The sequence below is a fragment of the Diospyros lotus genome, chromosome 9 (assembly GCF_014633365.1).
Source record: "Diospyros lotus cultivar Yz01 chromosome 9, ASM1463336v1, whole genome shotgun sequence".
Taxonomy (NCBI): domain Eukaryota; kingdom Viridiplantae; phylum Streptophyta; class Magnoliopsida; order Ericales; family Ebenaceae; genus Diospyros; species Diospyros lotus.
The window spans coordinates 19,670,510-19,694,636 of record NC_068346.1 but is presented as its reverse complement, the minus strand read 5'-3'; the positions used below and the strand labels follow the sequence as shown (position 1 = coordinate 19,694,636).

Below are 24,127 nucleotides of genomic sequence, written 5' to 3'. Positions count from 1 at the left end.
AGGAGCAGATTTGGGCTGCTCGATTTTGCTATTTTGGGCTCACTTATATCTCTTCTGTTTCTTTTCTTTTCTATTGGGCTAGGCCCAACCCTAGCCTTCCTAGCTCTTCCTTTCTTAGCCATGTATTTAAGGCCTCTTAGCACTTATTTCTAGAGGGTTAGAGGGAGGAGAAAAGAGAGGAGATTCTGGCCGTTTTTCTTGTTGTTAGCATTTTTCTGTTTTCTCCATTTTGTCTCCATTTTGTCTTCCTTGCTATAATGAAAGGCTAGAGCTATTGTAACTGGTTGTATATCTTGAACCCGTGTGGAATCTGAGTCCCGGATGAGCTACAAAAACTTGGTTTGTTTGTTTTAATCTTATTCATTTCCATTTGGTTTAGTTGGAGCAGATTTTCGAATGCATGGAGTTCATGGCAGGTTTGTGTGAATTTGCATGGATTCATTTTCTATTAAATGCTTAAGAGAACAGAGGAGTGTTGTAGCCGGTTGGTATAACATCTCAGAAATGAATTTAATGTGCTTGAATGGTTGTTCTTGCATAGCTCTGGATGGGTTGAATAGAGAGTGAATGGTTGCATTTTGTTTATAAGAGATTTCTGTATTCATTTTGTTGTTCCAATCATTCTAATCCTTGGACGGTTGTTGGGGATGCTTTAAGTTTGATATCCGGAGATTAAAACAACTAACAAGCCAAGATTTATAGGTTGGACGAGGAAGATTTCACAGAGGGGACAAATACACAGCTGGTTGCATTTCATTTACTGATTTTCATCTATCCTTGTTTTTCTGTTTTGTTACTTAGTTTTCTGTCAAAACCCCCCTAAACAAACTCAAACTGTTGTTTATATTGGTTCTCCTTGTTGGTAGAAGAAGGTGAGGCTCCTTGTGAGAGATGACCTAGGGTGCACTTTGCTGCAAACTAGAGAAGAGATACATAGATATTTCATTCTGGAGTGGTTCGACAGCCGCTGGCCAGTGATCTACTTGGAATAAGCTCTCGTGTATAACATCACACCATAGCTAAAATGCACCTTCAATTTCAATTAAATTACAAGGCTGAGACCGCGTATGGAAGCTGCTATGCATTGCTGATTTCACAAGCTGGGCTGCTGTTTGAGCATGATTAAATTGTTGAATTCGGCCTCCAAGCCCACTGATTCATGCTGCAAGCAATTGAGGATATTATTAATATATTATATATGTTATGTATCACGCATGCTGCTCCCAATTCAAGTGAACATATGTTATATATTATATATTATATATGCTTTTATGGTATATTATAAGGCATGCATGCATGTATATGTATGGAATATATATATGTTTTATATTTATATAGGTATTATATTTATATATATTACGATATATTATATTATATTATATTTATTTTATTATTACTATTTTTTATATATATTATATATTAATTTTTTAAACCTGCATATAATCACAAATTGCATATAAATATTCAATTAAACCAATTTTAAGATTAAACTATGGGTATAAATATAATAAAATTTTGACATTTTTGAGCATCAATCACTTACCTGTTCCTAAAACTTGGCTCCATCAAACAAGCCACAAACAACTAGAAGTTTACACAACCATACACTACATTATACCGATTACAACAAATGGAATACCATCCAGCGCCCAACAACATACACACTCACCCACAATGATATATATATACCACCACATGAATACATACAGGAGATAATATAATTTACAATACGACAACAACATTAGTCGCCACTTCAACCTCTTGATATAATCCTTGCTCGCATCTAAACTCGCAACATCTACAACACGAGGTAAAACCTCAAGAGTCACAATGACTCAGTAAGGGTGCAAATAAATGTAAACAAAATAATATATGCGATGCAATGACAAGTAAATATGCATGAGTGACGAGGCATCACTGCTCTCCGAACCTATTTGTTTGAGGCACTTACCCCTAGTATGCATCTACTCTCTCCCATGGCCATAGGACTCCACTAGACTACCTATAGAACATGCACAACACACAACTGCACACAACATATATTTAACCATATTACCAAACATTCGCATGGCCGCCACCACTGGGGTCATCCCTTACCTGGCTCAAAGCCTTATCTCTGCCCTGGCACGAGCTCCAGCCTGAACGTCGAACTCTTCTAGGATCACTGCCTCCCTGGTCGACCCTATATGCAACCACACAAAACCCAACTCCATTAACATCAGACGTTAAACCAATGCCCTTAACTTCTCCATACTCTGCAAAACCATCCATCAACAAATTTCCAAACAACCCCAACATAGGGTTTAATCTAACAATAATTATTCCCCATTAGCTCACATAATGAATCTAACTTGGAAAGAAATTATAAATTTACCTTAACAAATCTAGAGGAGAAATCTAGAAAATGCCCATACCGGTGTTGACTCTTGAGCTGCCACTTTGCACTCAAATTTCCATAATTTCCATAATTTTTTCTCAATTTGTTTTGCACTTTTCTCCTATTTTTCCCCATTTTTCCAAATTTTCTTTATTTTTTTCTTTTCTTTTTCTTTTATTTTTTCTTTTCTCTTCACCTTCTTCTCCCTTCTCCCGCGCGCGGCTTCTTCTTCTTCTTCACCAAGCATGCGTAATCCCGTAACCGGCCACTACCGCCATCGCCTGTTAGCATCTCTACCGGCCCGCCTCCACGCATCCCCGCCTTCCTCCGTCACTACTGGTCTGCCGCTGCAGGCCTTCGATTAGGCCATGGTTGCTGTGAATTCGACCGCCGCTGCTAGCCTTTGGCCGCATTCGGCTGGCCATCAGCAGCCACTATTAGCCACCTCCATTGCGGTCATCGATCGATGGCCCTTCGTTGCGATACGGCCATGGCTGATGCAAATCCGGCCATCATTGGTCGGCCATCTATCTCTCTCTCTCTCTTACATTGCTCAAGCTCACTTTCAAACTCTCACTTCTCTCTCAGAATCTCACACAATCTCTCCCTCTCATATCTGATCTCACTCTTCATTCTCTTTTCTCTGTTTCGAATCCAAGAAAAGCCACTGTTGATGGCTTGCTCCAGCACATCCAATGCGCATATATATATATTACATAATTTACATATTAATCCCCCATTTTCTCCATAATTTCACTTAAGGAATTTTAATTACACTTGAATATTTTTGATAATTGCTCTTGGACCCTCCAAAGCTTAATTTAATTATCATTAAACCATTTACATTTTTGATTTCTTCAAAATTAATACCCGACTTCTACTCGGGAATACTGATTCCATCCCTCCACCTGCACGAGGCCTTTATTCTACCCGATGACACCTCAGGGTTTCCTTGCTCACAAAATTGGACCACCCCTAGGGTCCTATCAGCCTCTCGGAGGTCCCCTGCAACCATTCGATACTAGCACCCATTTAGGCTTTACATAATTAATTCTGAAAATTATTCTCAATCTGATTGCTTTCAGCGTCATCAACCTCACCTCGAGATGCTCACCAATCTCATGCCCTCTTTCCTAGACATCCAAGTCCCAAGGCACTCCCTGTCATCGATTCGGTAATTCGCTAATTCATTTCTCGAAACTAACCTTAGGGCCCGCCGGACCGCTCACTATCTTTTCTTGTCACTTGAGCCATTTAACCTATTTCTTTTTGATCAATTTCCATTGATGGTCCACTTGAGCTTTACATGACCACTTGAATTGTTGCCTCCATCCAAACCATAACCAGGGAAAATTTCTCATCCATCAGTTAGGTCCCGAGAATTATTCTATAGACTTTGTTTTTTCCATTACAGATTAAAAAAAAAAAGAATTTGTTTGGGAATCTGACGTTAAAAGACCACCTTGCCATTTAGGATAAATGGTTATCTCTAAGTCTGGGACATTAAAAACACCCCCCGTAGCCATTGAGGGTGAAGCAATGGAGGCTTAGTCATTATCAGTTGGAATAACATTTAGATTTAAGTTCAGATACGACCAACTGAGTTTAGGTGTCCTGATATGATTTTAGCTATTGATGCATGAATGCATCACATGTATATAATTATTTCCAGCGTTCAAAAAAAAAAGAGAGTTCAAAGTTATTTACCTGTTCTTAGATAAGTTGGAAAGTTCCCGAGACCTGTATCACCCTTTGATTTCCATCGGTCTCTTTGCTATCCCACATCACCATTTAGCCCCATTACATCCCAGTAAGATCTCTCTTGATTCTATGATTCATGTGATTTCAAGATACAAGTTTAGATTAAGGAAACATGGTTAACTTTGGATGTTGTTAGTTAAGACACTATTCTGATCATGAAGCTATGTCAAAATCCTTTTCATTCTTAATTGCATTCTTGATAATTAGATGATTCCTCTTTGAACTTTCACTGCAATTACTCCAAATTAAGGTACATCTTTTGAGGGTAACTTTGAGTGATCACTTTATTAAAGAGAGACATATCCATGATGAGATTTGCCACCAAAGCTTAGAGGATTGAATGTGATATGCTGATTGATTTAACCACATTTTTCTTGAGAATATGCCCTGAACAAAAGTTCACTAATAAATATTCCTTTGTATGTTCAAAGTCCCTATGCTGCTAATCATACATTTTTGCTTCACACACGAGATTTAATCTATCAATGAGTTTGTTAATAATTAAGTTTTCTTACATTTGGTCTGATTGCTAAGGGACTAGCAATGTTTATGTTGGGGGGTGTGATTGATGCTCAAAAATGCTAAAAATCTGTAGTATTTTTATTGCCTCTTAATTCAATTCATGAGCTAGAATATAAAAAATACTTGCTTGCAGCCCAAGGGAAGAAAAAGAGATCAAAGGTTGAATTAATCCCTCAAAGGCATGATCAAAAGAGGAAAAGAAGAAGAAGCCAAGGAATGAAGACATTCGGATAAAGGCTATCACATTCGAATGAAGGTTGAGTAATTTGAATGAGTACACGAAAATCAGTAGACATTCGGATGAACATATCATATGAAAATGATGAAGACATATTTGAATGTAATTGAAGAAAAAGGAAAGACATATTCGAATGAAAGTGCTATCGCATTCGGATGAAAACATGAAGAAAACGGTTGAAGGAAACATTCGAATGAAGGCTAAGTAATTCGAATGAGAAGCAACAACTCAAGAAGTCAAGATAATTCGTATTAACCCAAGAGTATTCGAATGAAAATAAGTACATTCGAATGTTGCCTAAGTCATTCGAATGTGTAGAAGAAGTCAAAGAGAAAAATTAGAAAATCATTCGAATCACATTACTATTGCATTCGAATGACAGAGGAAATCGCCGTGTAAATGAACAGTAAATATGAAATTCATTCGAATGAGCCTTGAACTCATTTGAATGATACAAGCGACTGAAGGAAATCAAGCACACATTCAAATGTCTCTGCTATCACATTTGAATGCTCACCCGAAGCAAACTTTCAAACGCTCAAATGAAAGCGGTGGCACAAGCGATAAATTCCATAAACTTTTTGAACAACTTTACACCAAGTGGTCCCCCTCTTCCATGTTCGACAAGCTTAAAAAGGAGCCAACATTCCTCAGAATCAAGTATGGTGGAGAGCATAGAATACTCAGAAAACAGAAAAAAAAAGAGGATCATTAGAAAGTTACAAGTCTTTTCATTCTTTCTATCTTTAGTCTTCATTTCTTGTCTGTACTTTATATATTTGCACTTAAGTTATTGTTCTTCATTCCTAGTTCTTAGTTTGTTTCTGATACACTGCAAGTTCATTTTCAAGTTGTAGTTCATTTGAGTAATCAATATAATAGTAGTTCATCTTGTTCTCATTATCTGTTATTGCTTATTTTCATTCTCGTCATCATCTATTGAGATTAGTTTTAGTCATGCACTTCTAACGAAGATGCATGGCTAATCCAATCCTTGGCCAAGGCAAGGACGGTGTCCAAAGCCACTGATAACCCAAAATAATAGAGCTTCAAATGTTCAAGTAACAGAAACTAAAATAGCTTGAGAAATGTTCCTAATGAAAACCTCAGGTTTGGATTGGTTCGTATGCCTAACTTAGAGTTTCCATGCCATGTATGGAGATTGCTCAACCTGGAAACATTCTCATACCCAAGCCCGAATGACTATCTTGTTAAAATGTTATTTATACACTGATTTATGATAGCTGCTTAACATAAAGTCTCCATGCCATGTATGGAGGTTGCTTAAACAAAGAGTTATCATCATCTTAGTAGTATATTTAATTGTTAAACTCCAAGCTATTTGAACTTTTAGTTATATCAAAGAAAGCTATATGGGAAATCAGTTGGGTTTGGCACTAGATTTGTCTTGACCCAAGAACTCACCATATCTAAATAACAATTATATTGCATTTAGTTTAATCTCATCTTATTGTCTCATTAATCAAGTGAACTGGTGTGGTTATCTCCTTCCATGAGTAATCTCCCTATGAATCGACCCGGACTTGCCCGGTAAAAATAAATTTCTGCTGTAATCACACTCGTGCACTGGCGAGTATAAATGCCTCACCCTTTCTTTAAACATCAATACTTGCTAAATAATCTGAGTTAACCCAAAAGCAATACAAAAAGTGACAAATGCAGGGTGAGTGATGCAGCACCACGTTTCACCCAATCATGGACCTTATCATTCCAAAGGAGGGGGAGCTCCTTGTTATCGATTTTAGGCCCATCGACAAACCTCTTCCCCAACTATCTGGTCTGCAGCTCGAGCTTCGTCAGGTGAGATGAGTGGTTCTAGGCACGAGAGGCTTGGTCAGAGACGTAGAAGACCTGCGGCAGCCTTAGAGTTACAACCCCCTTGGTGTGGCAGACATTGAGGTATTTTCTAAGGTGGATCAAGTGGCCATTTATGCCGCTCAAGGACAAAGTCGAGGCATCTATAAGCGGGTCATGATAAATACCCAACTCCTGAGCCACCGAGTCTTGAACATCGAGGAGCCCCAGTGAAGCCTCAACCCTGTCTTTCTAGAGATGACTCCTCCCATTGAGAAGGAGTATGATTTGGGCCGAGGGCGCTAGGAGCGAGGCGAGCCTTTCTAGATCTAGTCGGGTGTCCTAGACATCAACACGATTGACACACCTAGTGTCGTGACCCACCTGTTGTACTCCATTATTCTCCCTCACAATGAGGGGTAGTACTTTTTCAACTCTCCCGAGGACATGGACAACTTTGAGCATGACCTGGCCATTGTGAGTCATTTCTTTCTAGATTTTTAGCTTCTTACTCACTATTCTAAGGCTTTTCCTTATAATCTTCCTTTTGTTCCTTGTAGGGAGCCCAGGGAGTCATGGTAGCGGCGCAACGAGAGATGGGAAGACTGAAAGTGGAGGCTGATCGGGCGATGAACGACAGGCAGCGGGACATGGAAGAGGCCATGAAGATGGTAGTTAAAGACTACTGACTTTTCGCGAACTGCTTCCTTCGTAAGAACAAATAAGCCTCGTGTTATTCAAAGTTCGGGTTCTACCATGACCGTACCTTCCTGGAAGCGAGGTGACCGCATGAGTCATTTGAGGAGATGGTTTTCGCTAATGCCATCTCCTCAATCCCTCCTCGGGGCTGGTGCAACTACGATCCAAACTACGTAGGGCTCAACGAGTGTGTGTGACGAGCCTTGGGGGATGACTTGAGCAACCTGTTGGGCTCCTAGAGTCCTTACATTCTAGATCCCGAGGAGTGCAAGTTCCTGGAGGGCTCATCTAATGTCAAGGTCTCCGCTGACATGGCCCACACCATCCATTTGATCAATTAGATCCAAATGATGGCAAATATATCCCAAGAGGGGGGTGAATTGGGATTAGGATAAATTCTTTAATAGATTAAGGCTTTATTGATTGCATAACACTATGTTTCGAAATATCAAAGAGTTTGTTTCAAAATCAACCTTTCTATTAAGTATGTTTCGAAACTAAAGTGAGTATGTTTCGAAACTAACCTTTCTCTTAAGTATGTTTCGAAACTTAAGAGAGTATGTTTTGAAACTTTCCTCTCTGTTTTGCTTATTTTGAAACTTTTAGCTTTTGAAAACGTTTCTTTTGAAAGCAAGAATAATGATAACAGGTAAGTAAAATAGTAAAGCAAGTGCACACAAGATTTATAGTGGTTTTGCACTCGCCTACTCCACTACCTTCAAGCTTACACACTTGAAGGATTTTCAAATATAATCACATTCACTAGCGATCAACCACACCAAGGGTTTTACCAATGTGACATCCTTAACTTGCGTGAGCATAAAACATAGGGCAGACAGTCATATTTCTTCATAAATATTTTTTTTTCTTTTGATATATATATACATATACATATTTATGTGATAAAAATAACTCGTATAATTTTTGAAGAGTAAGAGGTATAGGTACATATATAACTTTGTTTGAGAATCTTAAATGAAAATTCCAAAAAATAAACACCCTTTTAGTCTCATGGCTTCAATTGATTACAAAATTAGAATTTAATGTCAAAGGAAGTGGGATTTTCATTCATTCAAGACAGAAAACGTAACATAAACCACAAAAAAATATCTTTTAAACAAGCTTTCTCATAACATCTAGATTTTAACTTTGAAAACTTCAGTTGATAAAGGAAAGAAAGACTAATTTTAGATTTATGTACAATCCCTTTTTAAAGAAGCCACTACGTTTCACGTTCGTCCTCCAATCTCCTCATTCCCTATCACCTGGGGGGGGAATATGGGATGAGATTCATGCGAGTCTCAGTAAGTACAAGAGAACCATCATATGTATTTAAACAAGTCATGACATAACATAACATATCATAAGGAGACACGAGAGGTTCCACCAACTACGGGGGCACGAACCCTCGTGCGTAGCACTACTGAGCTTCGGTCCCGAAACTTGCATGAACATAACATAACATGAGGGACCACATAACATAATTCATGTTCATGCTTAAACATCATAAATAGTTCATAATGTACTTACCTCAACTTGGTTGGATGAGATTCAAATGTTTAAAGCTTCACACCTTACCGAGTTTGTTTTTCTGCAAACAAAATATGTATTGTTGTGAACTAAACCTCAAACACTCTTGTATGGTATTGTAGGTAATTAAATAAGGGGTTGATATGTGAAATCTTAGGAAAAAAAGGGGCTTCCACGTGCCCTCACTCGCCCCAAGAAGAGGTTGCGCATATTTGCACGCAATGGAGGCAGATTCGACACCCTTTCGTATTTTTGTCATATCGCCCTCATTTTAACTCTGAATCGACTTTCGTTTGAATGTACGGACTCCTATTTCAGTCCTATATATGATTATGGAAAGAAATAAGACTTATCTCTCTGATTTTATGACTGTTATAACAGTTCTTTTGTGGCTATCTGCTTTCCATCAAGCCTTTGCGCTCCTTCATTTTCTCCCTCATTTTTCACTGACTTTCTCTCTTTCTTTTACAGAACTTCCTCCTCACACTCAAGATCTTATTTCTCTCTAAAAATTATCTCAAAGTAACTTGGATTTGGTTCACACAATTTTGAGATGGCTTGGAAAGTTAGATTTCAAGCTTATTTATAGAATTACCCGACAAATCATAACATACCATGTGTCACCGTAATTATTTGGGACTCATCATTACTTCCATGTGTTCCCAAAAAAATGGTACCAAGTGTCCCAAACTTGGAGGTTAAGTAAAAGACTTGGACAAGACTTAGCAAAGACTTAGAGAAGACTTATCAAAGACTTGGGGAAGACTTAACAAAGATTTAAGACTTATTAAAGACTTGAGGAAGACTTTGATTTAAATAAGGTTTGAACTCCAAAATAATCCAAAGCTATATTGGAGTTTTATTTGAAATCCACAATCATGAATTTCACAATTCCTTGAAAATGCCTCATTTCATCATATATTTGAACTTAAAGATCCCTAGTATATATCACAGCTTAAAATTCTTGGATATTACATATTTGAACTGAGAAAGAAAAGAAACAAAAATCTTGGGTGTTACATCCTCCCCGTCTTAAAATAAATTTTGTCCTCGAAATTACCTTCAATTGGGGTCATCATACAGTTGGGGGGTATTTGGACCGCATCTCATCCTCACGTTCCTAGGTTGTCTCTTTTATTGAATGATGTTGCCATAATACCTTGACCAACAGTATCTCTTTATTGCGAAGTCTCCGTACTTCTTGAGTTAGAATGCGTATTGGTGCCACTTCATGTTTTAGATCTTGCTGGATATCCAATGGTTGATGCTTGATTATGTGAGCTGGGTCAGGGACATATTTTCTAAGCATTGATATGTGGAAAACATCATGTACTGCCGAAAGTTCTGGTGGTAAGGCCAGCTGGTAAGCGACATTCCCAACCCACTTCAAGATCTCAAATGGGCTTATATACCGAGGTCTGAGCTTTCCTTTCTTCCTAAATTGTAGGACTCCCTTTATGGGCATAATCTTTAAGAATACCTTATCACCTATGGTAAACTCCAAATCCTTTCTTCTTTTATCCACATAGCTTTTCTGTCTATCTTGAGCCTTTTTCATACTAATCTTGATTCTTTCGATTGCCTGAATTGTTTGCTCCATAATCTCTGAACCCAGAATCTTTCACGCACCAATTTCATTCCAATGAATAGGTGATCTGCACTTCCTTCCACATAATGCCTCATAGGGTGCAATGCCAATAGATGCATGATAACTATTATTGTACGTGAATTCAATTAATGGTATATGCCTTTCCCATTGACCACCAAACTCTAGAGCACAACTCCAAAGCATATCCTTTAAAGTCTGAATTGTTCTCTTAGATTGTCCATCTGTTTGAGGATGGAAAGCTGTACTAAAACTCAATTTGGTGCCCATAGCATGGTATAAGCTCTTCCAAAAGTTCGATGTAAACCTAGGGTCCTTATCAGATACAATGGAAACTGGAACACCATGCAATCTTACTATCTCCTTAACATATAGTTGTGCAAATTGGTCCATTGTAAATGTCATTCGAACATGTAAGAAATCAGTAGATTTGGTAAGTCGATCCACGATCACCTAAATAGCCTCATGGCCTGTTATTGAGCTTGGGAAACCTATAACGAAATCCATTGTTCCATGTTCCCATTTCCACTCTGGGACCTCTAGTGTTGCAGCAACCCTGACGGTCGCTGGTGCTCAACTTTCACTTGCTGACATACTAGACACTTCTCAACAAATTTAGCTATATCCGCCTTCATATTTCTCCACTAAAAAATTGTTTTTAAATCACGATACATCTTTATACTTCTAGGATGCACTGAGTAAGGAGTGAAGTGGGCTTCCTCTAGAATTTCTTGCTTTAGTTCTTCAAAATTTGGCACATAAAGGCACCCTTGGAAATAAAGCATGTTATCACCAACTACTGTGAAATCCTTTCACTTCCCTGTATCAACTTCAGCTTTGATATACTTAAAATAGTGATCTCCCTTCTAGTGGCTATTAATTCAATCACAAAGGGTCGGATGGACGGACAGAGCTACCATTTGAGCATTAAAACTAGATGGTGTGATAACTATCTCAAGACTTAACTTCTCAAATTCTTTCCACAAAGGCTTTTGTGTTGTCAAGGCTACTACTTGGCCTATTTTCTTTCTACTCAAGGCATCAGCTACCACATTTTCCTTACCTGGGTAGTAATGAATTTTGCAGTCATAGTCCTTTACAAAATCCAACCATCTCCTTTGCCTAATATTCAACTCTTTTTGCGTAAAGATGTACTTGAGACTCTTATGGTCGGTATAGATATCACGTTTACTTCCATACAGATAGTGTCTCAAAATCTTCAACGCGTGCACAATTGCAACAAGTTCTAGGTCATGTGTAGGATAGTTTTGTTCATAAGGTTTCAACTGCCTTGATGCATAAGCAACTACCTTACCTTTTTGCATCAATACACACCCAATTCCTTGTTTGGATGCATCACTATAGATGACAAAACCTTCAGATGCTTCTGGAATAGTTAATACTGATGCATTTACCAGCCTCCTCTTTAATTCCTCAAAGCTGGAGTCACACTTCCTTGTCCATTCAAACTTAGTACCTTTACGAGTGAGCTGGGTCAGAGGTCCTGCCAGTTTAGAGAACCCTTTGATGAACCTCCTGTAATACCCAGCTAAACCTAAGAAGCTGCGCACTTCACTTACATTTGCTGGTCTTGACCAATTCAACACTGCTTTTACCTTGCTGAGGTCCACTTCTATTCCTTGGGTTGTTACCACATACCCAAGAAATACAACACGTTCCAACCAAAATTCACATTTCTTGAATTTTGCATATAGCTTATTTTCTTTCAAAATTCCTAACACCATTCTTAAGTGTTTCTCATGTTCTTCTTCGCTTCACGAATACACCAAGATATCATCAATAAAAACAATAACAAACTAATCCAAATACTCATAGAAAATCTAATTCATCAGATCCATAAAAACTCCTGGTGTATTAGTCAAACCAAATGGCATGACCAAAAACTCATAGTGGTCGTACTGTGTTCTGAAAGCTGTCTTTGGAATATCATCAGCTTTGATCCTCAATTGATGGTATCCTGACCTTAGATCGATCTTTGAAAACACTCATGCACCATGTAATTGATCAAACAAGTCCTCAATTCTGGGAAGAGGATACTTGTTCTTAATAGTGACTTTATTCAATTCCCGGTAATCAATGCACATCCTGATTGATCCGTCTTTCTTCTTGATAAACAGTACGGGTGCCCCCCATGGAGACACACTGGGTCAGATGAATCCTTTCCTTAATAACTCTTCTAATTGAGTTTTTAACCCTTGTAACTCCTTTGGTGCCATCCTATAAAGAGCTTTAAAAGTTAGTGCAGAACCAAGAACTGGATCAATAATGAACTCTACTTCCCGTTCTAGTGGCGTTTCTATCAGATCATCAGGGAATACTTCTGGAAAATCCTTAACTACCTTAACATCATTCACTGCCAATTCGTCACCACCTCTCGCTACTACTGACATTAAGAATCCAACACAGCCTTCCGACCATAGTAGCTTCTTAGCCTTTATTGCCGAAATGACACAACGGGGGTGTTCCATTTCTACCACAGAATGGTGAAGTTTCATTTTCGGGAGGAGGTGTAGCTCGAGGTACCACATTACGAAGGGCATCGATAAACTGCATAAGTTGATTGTTGAGACCATTGCTCTCGTTAGCGGTAGGTTGTGATTGTCTCCCCCTATTGCTTCTACCTTGTGCCGCCATATCCTATATAAAATACTAAATCAGTGTCTAATTGTAAGGTCCCTAATGAAGCGCACTTCTAATGGCTATGAATTGCCATTGCACTGATTTGATCATATACATGACAAACTTTTATCAATAGAGCTTCCGAACATGGTGGGGATCACATGGTCTAACCATACTCTCTATTTAGAACATCCTATTTAACTAAAACACATTTATCATTTGATCATCACCAAAAATCATACATTCCTCATATTTGTTCTAACATGATATCAATGTGGTCATCCTTGTGCATACATATACATATATCGTCATGATCACATGGTCAAGCATGTGCTTACATATATCAACATATGCTCATAATCATAACTTGAGAGAATAGCGACATAATCACAAGGAACGAGGCTTTCATGAGAATAATCTATGGGGTATAAACATGGTATTCATAGGCGTAACAATTCTTATAACTTACCTGGAGACTGGAAGCTTGGGCGGGACGTGGTGGTTATCATGAAAATAATTTCCTTACAAATCCTTCCAAAACTACAAATTTTCCTTTGAAATAATTTTGAGTCTACAAGAAAGTAAACCCGCTCTGATACCACTATGTAACACCCTTAATTTGCGTGAGCATAAAACATAGGGCAGACGGTCATATTTCTTCATAAATATTTTTTTTCTTTTGATATATATATACATATACATATTTATGTGATAAAAATAACTCTTTTACTTTTTGAAGAGTAAGAGGTATAGGTACATATATAACTTTGTTTGAGAATCTTAGATGAAAATTCCAAAAATAAACACCCTTATAGTCTCATGGCTTTAATTGATTACAAAATTAGAATTTAATGTCAAAGGAAGTGGGATTTTCATTCATAAAGGGACGATAAGGATATTCGAATTTATCAAGACAAAAAACGTAACATAAACCACAAAAAAAATGTCTTTTAAACAAGCTTTCTCATAATATCTAGATTTTAACTTTGAAAACTTATGTTGATAAATGAAAGAAAAACTAATTTTAGATTTATGTACAATCCCTTTTTAAAGAACCCACCACGTTCCACGTCCGTCCTCTAATCTCCTCATTCACTATCACCTGGGGGGGGGGGGGAATATGGGATGAGATTCATGCGAGTCTCAGTAAGTACAAGAGAACCATCATATGTATTTAAACAATTCATGACATAACATAACATATCATAAGGAGACACGAGAGGTTCCACCAATTACGGAGGCACGAACCCTCGTGCATAGCACTACCGAGCTCCAGTCTCGAAACTTGCATGAACATAACATAACATGAGGGACCACATAACATAATTCATGGTCATTCTTAAACATCATAAATAGTTCATAATGTACTCATCTCAACTTGGTTGGATGAGATTCGAATGTTTAAGACTTCACACCTTACCAGGTTTGTTTTTCTATAGATAAAATATGTATTTTCGTGAACTAAACCTCTAACAATCTTGAATGGGATTGTAGGTAATTAAAAAAGGGGTTGATATGTGAAATCCTAGGAAAAAAAGGGGCTTCCACACACCCTCATGAGCCCCAAGAAGAGGTGGCGTGTATTTGCACGCGTTGGAGGCAGATTCGACACCCTTTCGTATTTTTGCTATATCTCCATCATTTTAACCCCGAATCGACTTTCGTTTGAACCTATGATTATGAAAAGAAATAAGACTTACCCCACCAATTTTATGATTGTTACATCAGTTCTTTTGTGGCTGTCCGCTTTCCATCAAGCCTTTGTTGCTCCTTCATTTTCTCCCTCGTTTTCCACTGACTTTCTCTCTTTCTTTTACAGAACTTCCTCCTCACACTCAAGATCTTATTTCTCTCTAAAAGATCTCTCAAAGTAACTTGGATTTGGATTACACAATTTTGAGATGGCTTGGGAAGTTAGATTTCAAGCTTATTTATAGAAGACTTATTTATAGAAGCCATGTGTATTTGTAATTATTTAGGACTCATCATTACTTCCATGTGTTCCCAAAAAAATGGTGCCAAGTGTCCCAAACTTGGAGGTTAAGTAATCCCGGAGGCTAAGTAAAAGAACTTAGCAAAGACTTAAAGAAGACTTATCAAAGACTTTGGGAAGACTTAGCCAAGACTTAGAGAAGACTTATCAAAGACTTAGAGAAGACTTAACAAAGACTTAGAGAAGATATATCAAAGACTGGGGGAAGACTTAACAAAAACTTTGTAGACTTAAGACTTATAAAAGACTTGGGGAAGACTTTGAATTAAATAAGGTTTGTACTCCAAAATGATCCAAAGCTATATTGGAGTTTTATTTGAAATCCACAATCATGAATTTCACAATTCCTATAAAATGCCTCATTTCATCATATATCTGAACTTAAAGATCCCTAGTATATATCACAATTTAAAGTTCTTGGATATTACATATTTGAATTGAGAAAGAAAAGAAACAAAAATCTCGGGTGTTACAACCACGATTTACCCTAAAACCTTACACAATGAGTTTTTACGAGCTCAACCCAAACCTTACAACAACATAAATAAAACTTATCTTTTACAACCCAATAGTTTTAATGTAATGAAAACCTTACCATATGGTTTTACAAACCTATTGGTATGAGGTGAGGAGAGCTTAGAAGGATGAGACGTTGGATTCAGTTTGCTTCTCCTTTTCACACCACAATGCACACCAAGGATTGATTGAATGGACCTTCTTTGAAATCTTGTTACAAAGATTTTGGTACGCTTGTGCTTGTGTATATCTCTTGTAAGTGTGTTCTCAATTGTAGGTTTGTAAGAAGTACATATTGTATTCAAAGAACTGATATATGTATTGAAGAGATAGAGATTTGACTAATTATAGCTGTTGGAGACATGATGATAAAGTAGGTTTCAAAACATACCTCATAGGTTTCTAAGCATCACACTTTTACACTGAGGTTTTGAAACATACATCTCATGTTTATGTTTCAAAACATCCAGCCTTTACTGTAATGACCCATTAGAGGGCCTAGAATTTATTTAGAAATCATTGAATTTCTTATTTAAGAGATTTTGCCAATTAATTATTTAATGTGGCAATTTAGAGATTTTAATTGAGAGAATAGCATTTAAATAGCATTTAATTTTATTTAATTAGTGTGGAAATTAAATGCAAGGTCATGAGGGTCATTTAAGGATTTGTTATTAGAATTTAAGTTATTATGATTAAGGGATTAAGATGATCCATATGTGAGATGGTTTTAGTTTAAAGTCTCCTAGTTATATTAGGAGAAGGAATCCAAGTTATAAAGGGAGTGTGATCTAGGGCGTTATGTCTATATATATATAGGCTATTAGCCATAAGTTTCTTCACGTAATGTGAAGAACAGAAGATAGAAGAAGAGGTGTCTAGCATAGGAGAAGTGGTTTTTGTAACGCCCCACTTTTCCAAATACATAATGATTTCAAATACAAGCTAACATCATTTACGGGCGTTATGGAAATCCTTAATCAATGGAGGCAAGGATCGAACCTGAGTATGCTAAATAGCTAGGATTTCCACAACTTAAATAAAATCTGTCACGTACCACATACGTTAGAAAACTGTATTACCCTTATGAATACATGAATTTGCGATACAGCCATAGAATTGCACACAACACCATACATTCTGAAGCATCTTAACTGCTATTTACAATACGATATTGAGATTACAACGGTACATAATGAAATAAAGCCCATAGTTAGTAGTAGACCCAAAATTAGCCAAGTACCACCTCCTTGGCCTTGCTCGATCTGGAACCTGGATCACCTGGCACGTCTAACACACCTGGGATGTTGAATATCCCAGGGGTATGAAACACCCGAGTTAGATTGTTACATCTAAGTGAGTGACTCAGAAGAGGAAGGATGTATGCAAGAGCAATATGCAATTATGCCAAGTAATATGCTGAAATAAGAACGAAATCTCCCAAGATCATGGCTCACCGTAAGAGCACAAGATCCCCTGTGATGTCACAACAACTAGCCACAAATACAAATATCGAGATGCATTCAAAAATAAATAAGATATACTCAAAGCAACAAGCATGAGATGTAACCTCTCGGCCCCCTTACACAGGCACGAGATATCCTCCTTACTTGCCATGTATGAACCCCTCGGCCCCCTTACACAAGCTCGAGGTAGCCCCCTTACATAGGTCCCCATGGTAGTTCACACACGTCAAGCCGCCAACTCGCCATAGTCACCTAAATGACACGATGTCCGACAAAGTAGAAGGAATATGCATAGCCAAGGGAAAATATGACATGTAAATGATTGATGTTAAAAAAAATGCAATATTTGTTATGTTTTTATTACCTCCTAATCCATTTGATCGACTTAAAATCTCCAAAATTGCTTGTTGCAGCCCAAAAGAAGGAAAAGAGATGAAAGAATGACTCATACTCTCCAAAAGCATGATTGAAAGAGGAATAAAAAGTCAAGAAATAAAGGTGTCCTAATGAAAGTCAAAGCCATTCGAATGAGTCTTCAAAGGTATTCAAATATGGAGCAAAACAGAAGAAAGCTGCTCAAACATTCGAATAAATCATTCAGACATTCGAATATGCAAGATATCGGGTATGTATTCAGATAAGCTTGGCCTAATTCGAATAAGAAGTAACAAAAATCAAGATCTCCAGATAAGATTGTGCATATTCGAATGAAATCCAAGTCATTCGAATGAGCCGAGCATAAGAAGAAATTCGGATGAGCACATCGTTTGGAAGCAGTGAAGACATATTCGAATGAAATCCAAGTCATTCGAATGAAGTTGAAAAAGAAAGGAAATCTATTCGAATGAAGGCTGAGTAATTCGAATGAGAAGCAACCCAAGGAATTCCATATTTGAATGCTCTCCAAGTCATCCGAATGCAATGAAGAAGTCAAGAGAAAAATTAGAAATTCATTCGAATAAAAGTACTGTTGCATTCGAATGACCGAGAAAATCGCCGTGTAAGGAACAGTAAAGCATGAAATTCATTCGAATAGGACTAAAATTCATTCGAATGAGCCGATCAGCCAAAAGAAACTCAGCAAGCATTCGAATATCTCTGCTAGTCATTCGAATGAGCAGCCGAACAAAAATTCTGACATGCGCAAATACACGCGGTGGCTCTAAGGTAAATTCAACCAACTTTTTGAACAACTTTTCAAATGGTCCCCACTTCCATGTGCCATAAGCTTAAAAAGGGACCAACATTCTTTGGAATCAGAAGTTGGCGAGGGCAGAAGATACTAAGAAAAACAACACAAAAAAAGAGAAGATCATTGGAAAGTGCAGAGTTTTTTTTTTCTTTTCCTTTTGTCTGTGCTCCTACTTTTGTTCTTGTCTGTATTTCTTTCTTTGCGTATAGCACTTCAGTTACTCTAGTTGTTCTTACTAATTCTGAGCTCTGTATTACAAGTCCATTTTAATTTCTGCTTCAAGTTGTAGTTCGTTTCAGTAATCAATACAGCAGTAGTTTACCAAGTTCTTATCTGTTGTCTCAGTTTATTTCCTTTACAAATCGTGTATTCATCTGTAGAGATTAGTTTTAGTCGTGCACTTCCTATGAAGATGTGTGGCTAATTCGATTCTTGGGTTAAGGCAAAGATGGTGCCCAAAGCCACTGATGAGTCAATATAACAGAACTCCATATGTCAAAGTAACAAAAGCAAAAGCAGATTGGGAAATGTTATTAACAAAAACCTCAGGCTTGGATTGGTTCGTACGCCTAACTTAGAGTCTCCATGCCATGTATGGGGGCTGCTTGACCTGGAAACGTTCTCATACCCAAGCCCCGAGCAATTATTTTGTCAAAACATTATTTATACACTGATTTATGATAGCTTCTTACCTTAGAGTCTCCATGTCATGTATGGAGGTTGCTTGAGCAAAGAGTTATCATCATTTCAGTAGTACATTTAATGGTTGAAAACCCAAGCTATTTGAGCTGCTAGTTACATCACAGAAAGCTATATGGTGAATCAGTTGGGTTTAGCACCAGATTTGTCTTGACTCAAGATCTCTCCATTTCCAGATTACAGTTATATCACATTTAGTTTTATCTCATTTTATTATTCCATTAATCAAAAGAACTGGCGTGGTTATCTCCTTCCATGAGTAATCTCCCTGTGAGTCGACCCGGTCTTGCCCGAAAAAATTACATATAAATTTTCTGCTACAATCACACTCGTGCACTGGCGAGTCTAAACGCCTCATCCTATATGTGAACGTAATTAGTTGTTAAATCAGCTGAATTAGTGAAAGAAAAATACAAAAAGTGATAAATGTAGGGTGAGCGATGCAGCAGTAAACCACCAAGGCATGATATGCAATCCATCATCCACACGCAAGTGAAGTAACAAATGCTCAAGGTGTCACAAAACATGCAGGAATCACTCACCTCATTTGTTTCCCTTCGATAACACTATTTGTAGCCCGGTTTACAAGATAGGGTTGTAGAAAATTAAAATAGGAGAAGAATGGTGAAAATTTCAGGCCAAAGAGAGGCCGGACGCGCCCTCATGCACCCCCAGAAGGTTGGCCACGCGCCACCTCCTGCCTTATTACGGATTTTGCTTTCGAAGTTTAAAACAGCTATAACTTTCTCATTTTAACTCCATCTGATTTTGAGTTTTCATTGCCACACTCATTTATGGCTCAACCAAACAACATGTCTGAACATGGGAGTGACCACGGTGACCCTGAACCTGTTGATCAGGAATTGATTAGACCTCTTAGAGAGTACCTTCACCCTCCAAAACAGACAACACCCTCATGTATCATCCTTCCCATAAATCACCATAGGTTCAATTTCAAACCTGGCACAATCCAATTGTTGCCCACATTCCATGGTATGGATTCTGAAAATCCATACACTCATATGAAGGAATTCGAGGAAGTATGTAGCACTTGCATGGATCATACAGTAAATGAGGATGTTGTAAGGTTAAAACTTTTCCCATTCTCACTGAAAGATAAGGCAAAAATGTGGTTAGGCACTCTCCTACCTAGATCTATAGGAACTTGGAGAGAAATGCAAGCAACTTTTTTGAAAAAATATTTTCCTGCCAACAGAACCGCTACTCTTCAAAGACAAATCATGAACTTCGCCTGTAAATCAAGTGAAAATTTTGCCCAAGCGTGGGAAAGATTCAAAGATCTTCTCCACACTTGTCCGCACCATGCCTTTGAGCAATGGCGAGTGGTCAGTTTCTTTTATGACTCACTCACGCCCCAATTAAAAATGTTGGTTTCTACAATGTGTAATGGAGAATTCTATGAGAAAACTCCAGAAAAAGCGTTTCACTTCTTTGACACATTGGCTGAAAATACAAGAAATTGGGAAGCTGGCCCAACATCTTCATTTGATCTAAGGGAAAATCCACAACTGAGAGGTAGATACCAGTTGAGTGAGAATGATGATCTAAATGCAAGACTAACTGCCTTAACAAAAAAAGTTGAAAATATGGAGCCCAAAAAGGTACAATCTGTTAAACAAGTGGAAGTGAAATGTGCTGTGTGTGAAACAATGGATCATGCAACTGAAGAATGCCCTACTCTACCTGCTTTCAAGGAGGTATTGTATGGGAAGACTAATAACAATAATTCACACAATTTTGAGGGAAGACAAAATCAAAATCAAAGTGGAACCTATTACGGGAACAATCAAAACTACAACTCCTACCATCCCAATAATAGGAATCACCCCAATTTTTCATGGAGACATGATGCTGGAAGTCATTCTCAAAACTCCTTCCCTGCACATCAACAATCCTTCCAACAGAATCAAGGTTCTTCATCCAATACCTACCAACCTCCTCACAGGAGATCTTTTGAAGACACCCTGCATCAGTTCATTCAAAATCAAATGGGCATCAACAATCAGGTTGCCCAGCTTACAAAGAATCAAGAGCAAACAAATAGAGCCGTGGAGGATATGAGAAGCCAAATAACAAAGTTGACCCAAACACTAAGTGTGAGAGAACCTGGAAGATTCCCTTCATAAACCAACCCTAACCCAGTTAGGCAAACAAATCAGGTGGAATCTTCTAGTAGTGAAAGTAATGCACATGAACAAGTCCAATCTGTGACTATCCTAAGAAGTGGAAAGGTGATTGAAAAACCAAATGATCTTAGGATAACCCAAACTGTTGTTGAGGAAGAGAAAGTAGAAGGACAGGAGCCAATCTTAGAAAAAAATGAAAACAATGAAGAAAAAAACAAGCAAAAACAAAAAGAAGATGGAAAAGGTAAGAACATTGAAAGAGAAAGTCAATATCATCCTAAACCTCCTTTTCCTCAAAGACTGAGTGTTACAAAAAAAGAACAACAAAATGCTGACATATATGAGGTGTTTAAACAAGTAAGGATCAATATTCCACTCTTGGATGCGATCAAACAAACACCCTCATATGCAAAATTCCTAAAAGATCTTTGCACTGTAAAGAGAAAAGTGAACGTGCATGGAAAAGCATTTCTGACTGAGCAAGTGAGCTCCATTTTGCAATTTAAGACTCCTCCCAAATACAAGGACACAGGCTGTCCAACCATCTCATGCATAATAGGAAGCCAGAAGGTTGATCAGGTACTCTTAGATTTAGGAGCAAGTGTCAACCTATTGCCTTATAGTGTCTATCAACAGTTGGGTTTGGGAGAACTTAAGCCTACCAGAGTCACTCTGCAGCTGGCAGACAGATCAGTCAAAGTTCCTAGGGGTATTGTGGAAGATGTCTTAGTTCAGGTGGATAAATTCTACTTCCCAGTAGACTTCATAGTTCTAGACACTCAACCCCATCATGGTCCACAACCACCAGTTCCAGTCATCTTGGGGAGACCATTCCTAGCAACTTCCAATGCAATCATTAACTGTAGGAATGGAGTTTTGAAACTGTCGTTTGGAAACATGACTGTGGAGATGAATATTTTCAGAATTTCCAAACAACAGAACACTGAAAGTGAGATAGAAGAGGTAGATTTGATTCAAACTCTGTCTGAAGAGTATTTTGAGAAAGAATTTGTCACTCAAACTGTGAAAGGAGATAATCATTTGGAAGATATCAAAAAGGAAAGTGAGATGCCTTTGACTCAATGGATTCCTAAGCTAGAACCTGTGGAACCGTTGAACAAACCATCAACCTCTGTGAGTTGTCCACCCATTCCTGAAAAGAAGCCACTGCCATTTGAGTTGAAGTATGCCTTTCTAGGAGAAGGAGAGACATACCCAGTAGTCATTTCTTCCAGCCTAAGTACCCAACAAGAACTGCAGTTGATGAAAGTACTGAGAGCACACAAGAAGGCTTTAGGATGGACCATATCAGACTTGCATGGAATTAGCCCTCTAATTTGCACCCATAGGATCTTCTTAGAAGAAAATTCAAAACCAGTGAGGCAAATGCAGAGAAGGCTAAATCCCAACATGAAAGAAGTGGTTCGAAAAGAGGTGCTCAAATTACTGGATGCAGGTATTATTTATCCAATATCTGATTCAAAATGGGTTAGTCCAACTCAGGTCGTTCCTAAACGGTCCGGAGTTACTGTGGTGAAAAATGAGAAGAATGAGTTAGTCCCAATCCGCCTCCAAACAGGTTGGCGTGTGTGCATAGACTATAGAAAACTCAACTCCATGACTAGAAAGACCATTTTCCCCTCCCGTTTCTAGATCAAACACTTGAAAGGATAGCAGGTCAAGCATTCTACTGCTTTTTGGATGGATATTCAGGATATAATCATATTGATGTAGCACTAGAAGATCAAGAGAAAACAACCTTCACCTGCCCTTTTGGAACATTTGTATATAAACGTATGCCATTTGGGTTGTGTAATGCTCCTGCCAACTTTCAAAGGTGTATGATGAGTATCTTTAGTGAAATGGCTGAACATATCGTGGAGGTGTTTATGGATGACTTCTCTGTTTATGGAAGTAGTTTTGACTTGTGTTTAAAGAATCTGGAGAAGGTTTTGATTCGTTGTGAGGAGACTCATCTTGTGCTCAATTGGGAGAAATGCCACTTCATGGTTAACCAAGGCATTGTCTTAGGACACATAGTCTCATCTAGGGGTCTAGAAGTAGACAAGGCCAAAGTCGAAGCCATTCAGAAGCTTCCAACCCCTAGAAATGTCAAGGACATTAGATCTTTTCTTGGTCACGCTGGCTTTTACAGGAGATTTATTGCCTCATTTAGCACAATAGCAAGACCTTTGTGTTGTCTGTTGTCTCAGGACGTTCCATTCGAGTGGACCCCAAATTGTCAAAGTGCCTTTGAGAAGCTGAAACATGCACTTATCACTGCACCCATCATACAACCTCCTGACTGGACTTTACCTTTTGAACTAATGTGTGATGTGAGTGATTATGCCATAGGGGCTGTGTTAGGACAAAGCAAAGAGAAGAAGCCCCATGTCATTTACTATGCTAGCAGAACCTTAAATGAAGCCCAGAGAAATTACACTACCACAGAAAAAGAATTGTTGGCTGTGGTGTTTGCATTGGATAAATTTAGGTCATACCTGATAGGTTCAAAGGTGATTGTGTACACAGATCACGCTGCTTTGAAATACCTGCTCACTAAGCAAAACACCAAGCCACGCCTCATTAGGTGGATTCTTCTCCTCCAAGAGTTCCACATAGAAATTAAGGATAAAAAAGGAGTAGAAAATGTTATAGCTGACCATCTGTCTAGAATCCCAGGTCAGGATCTTACTGAGGGTTCCATTCCTGATAACTTTCCTGATGAACATCTTCTTCATGTGAGTACATTGACTTCTGCCCCTTGGTACGCTGACATAGCTAATTATTTAGCTATAGGTACAGTTCCCAGTCATTGGACTAAGCCAGATAGACAAAAGTTTTTTAGGAAGGTCAGAACATTTTTCTGGGATGAACCATATCTGTTTAAATATTGTGCTGATCAAATTGTGCGAAGATGCATTCC

The 24,127-nt window shown here is 38.1% G+C and overlaps 1 pseudogene; it reads left to right on the top strand.

Moving 5' to 3' along the window:
* The window catches only part of LOC127809286 (uncharacterized), a 62,213-nt pseudogene extending 38,433 nt beyond the window's left edge, over positions 1-23,780 (top strand).
* The last annotated feature ends 347 nt before the right edge of the window (positions 23,781-24,127 follow it).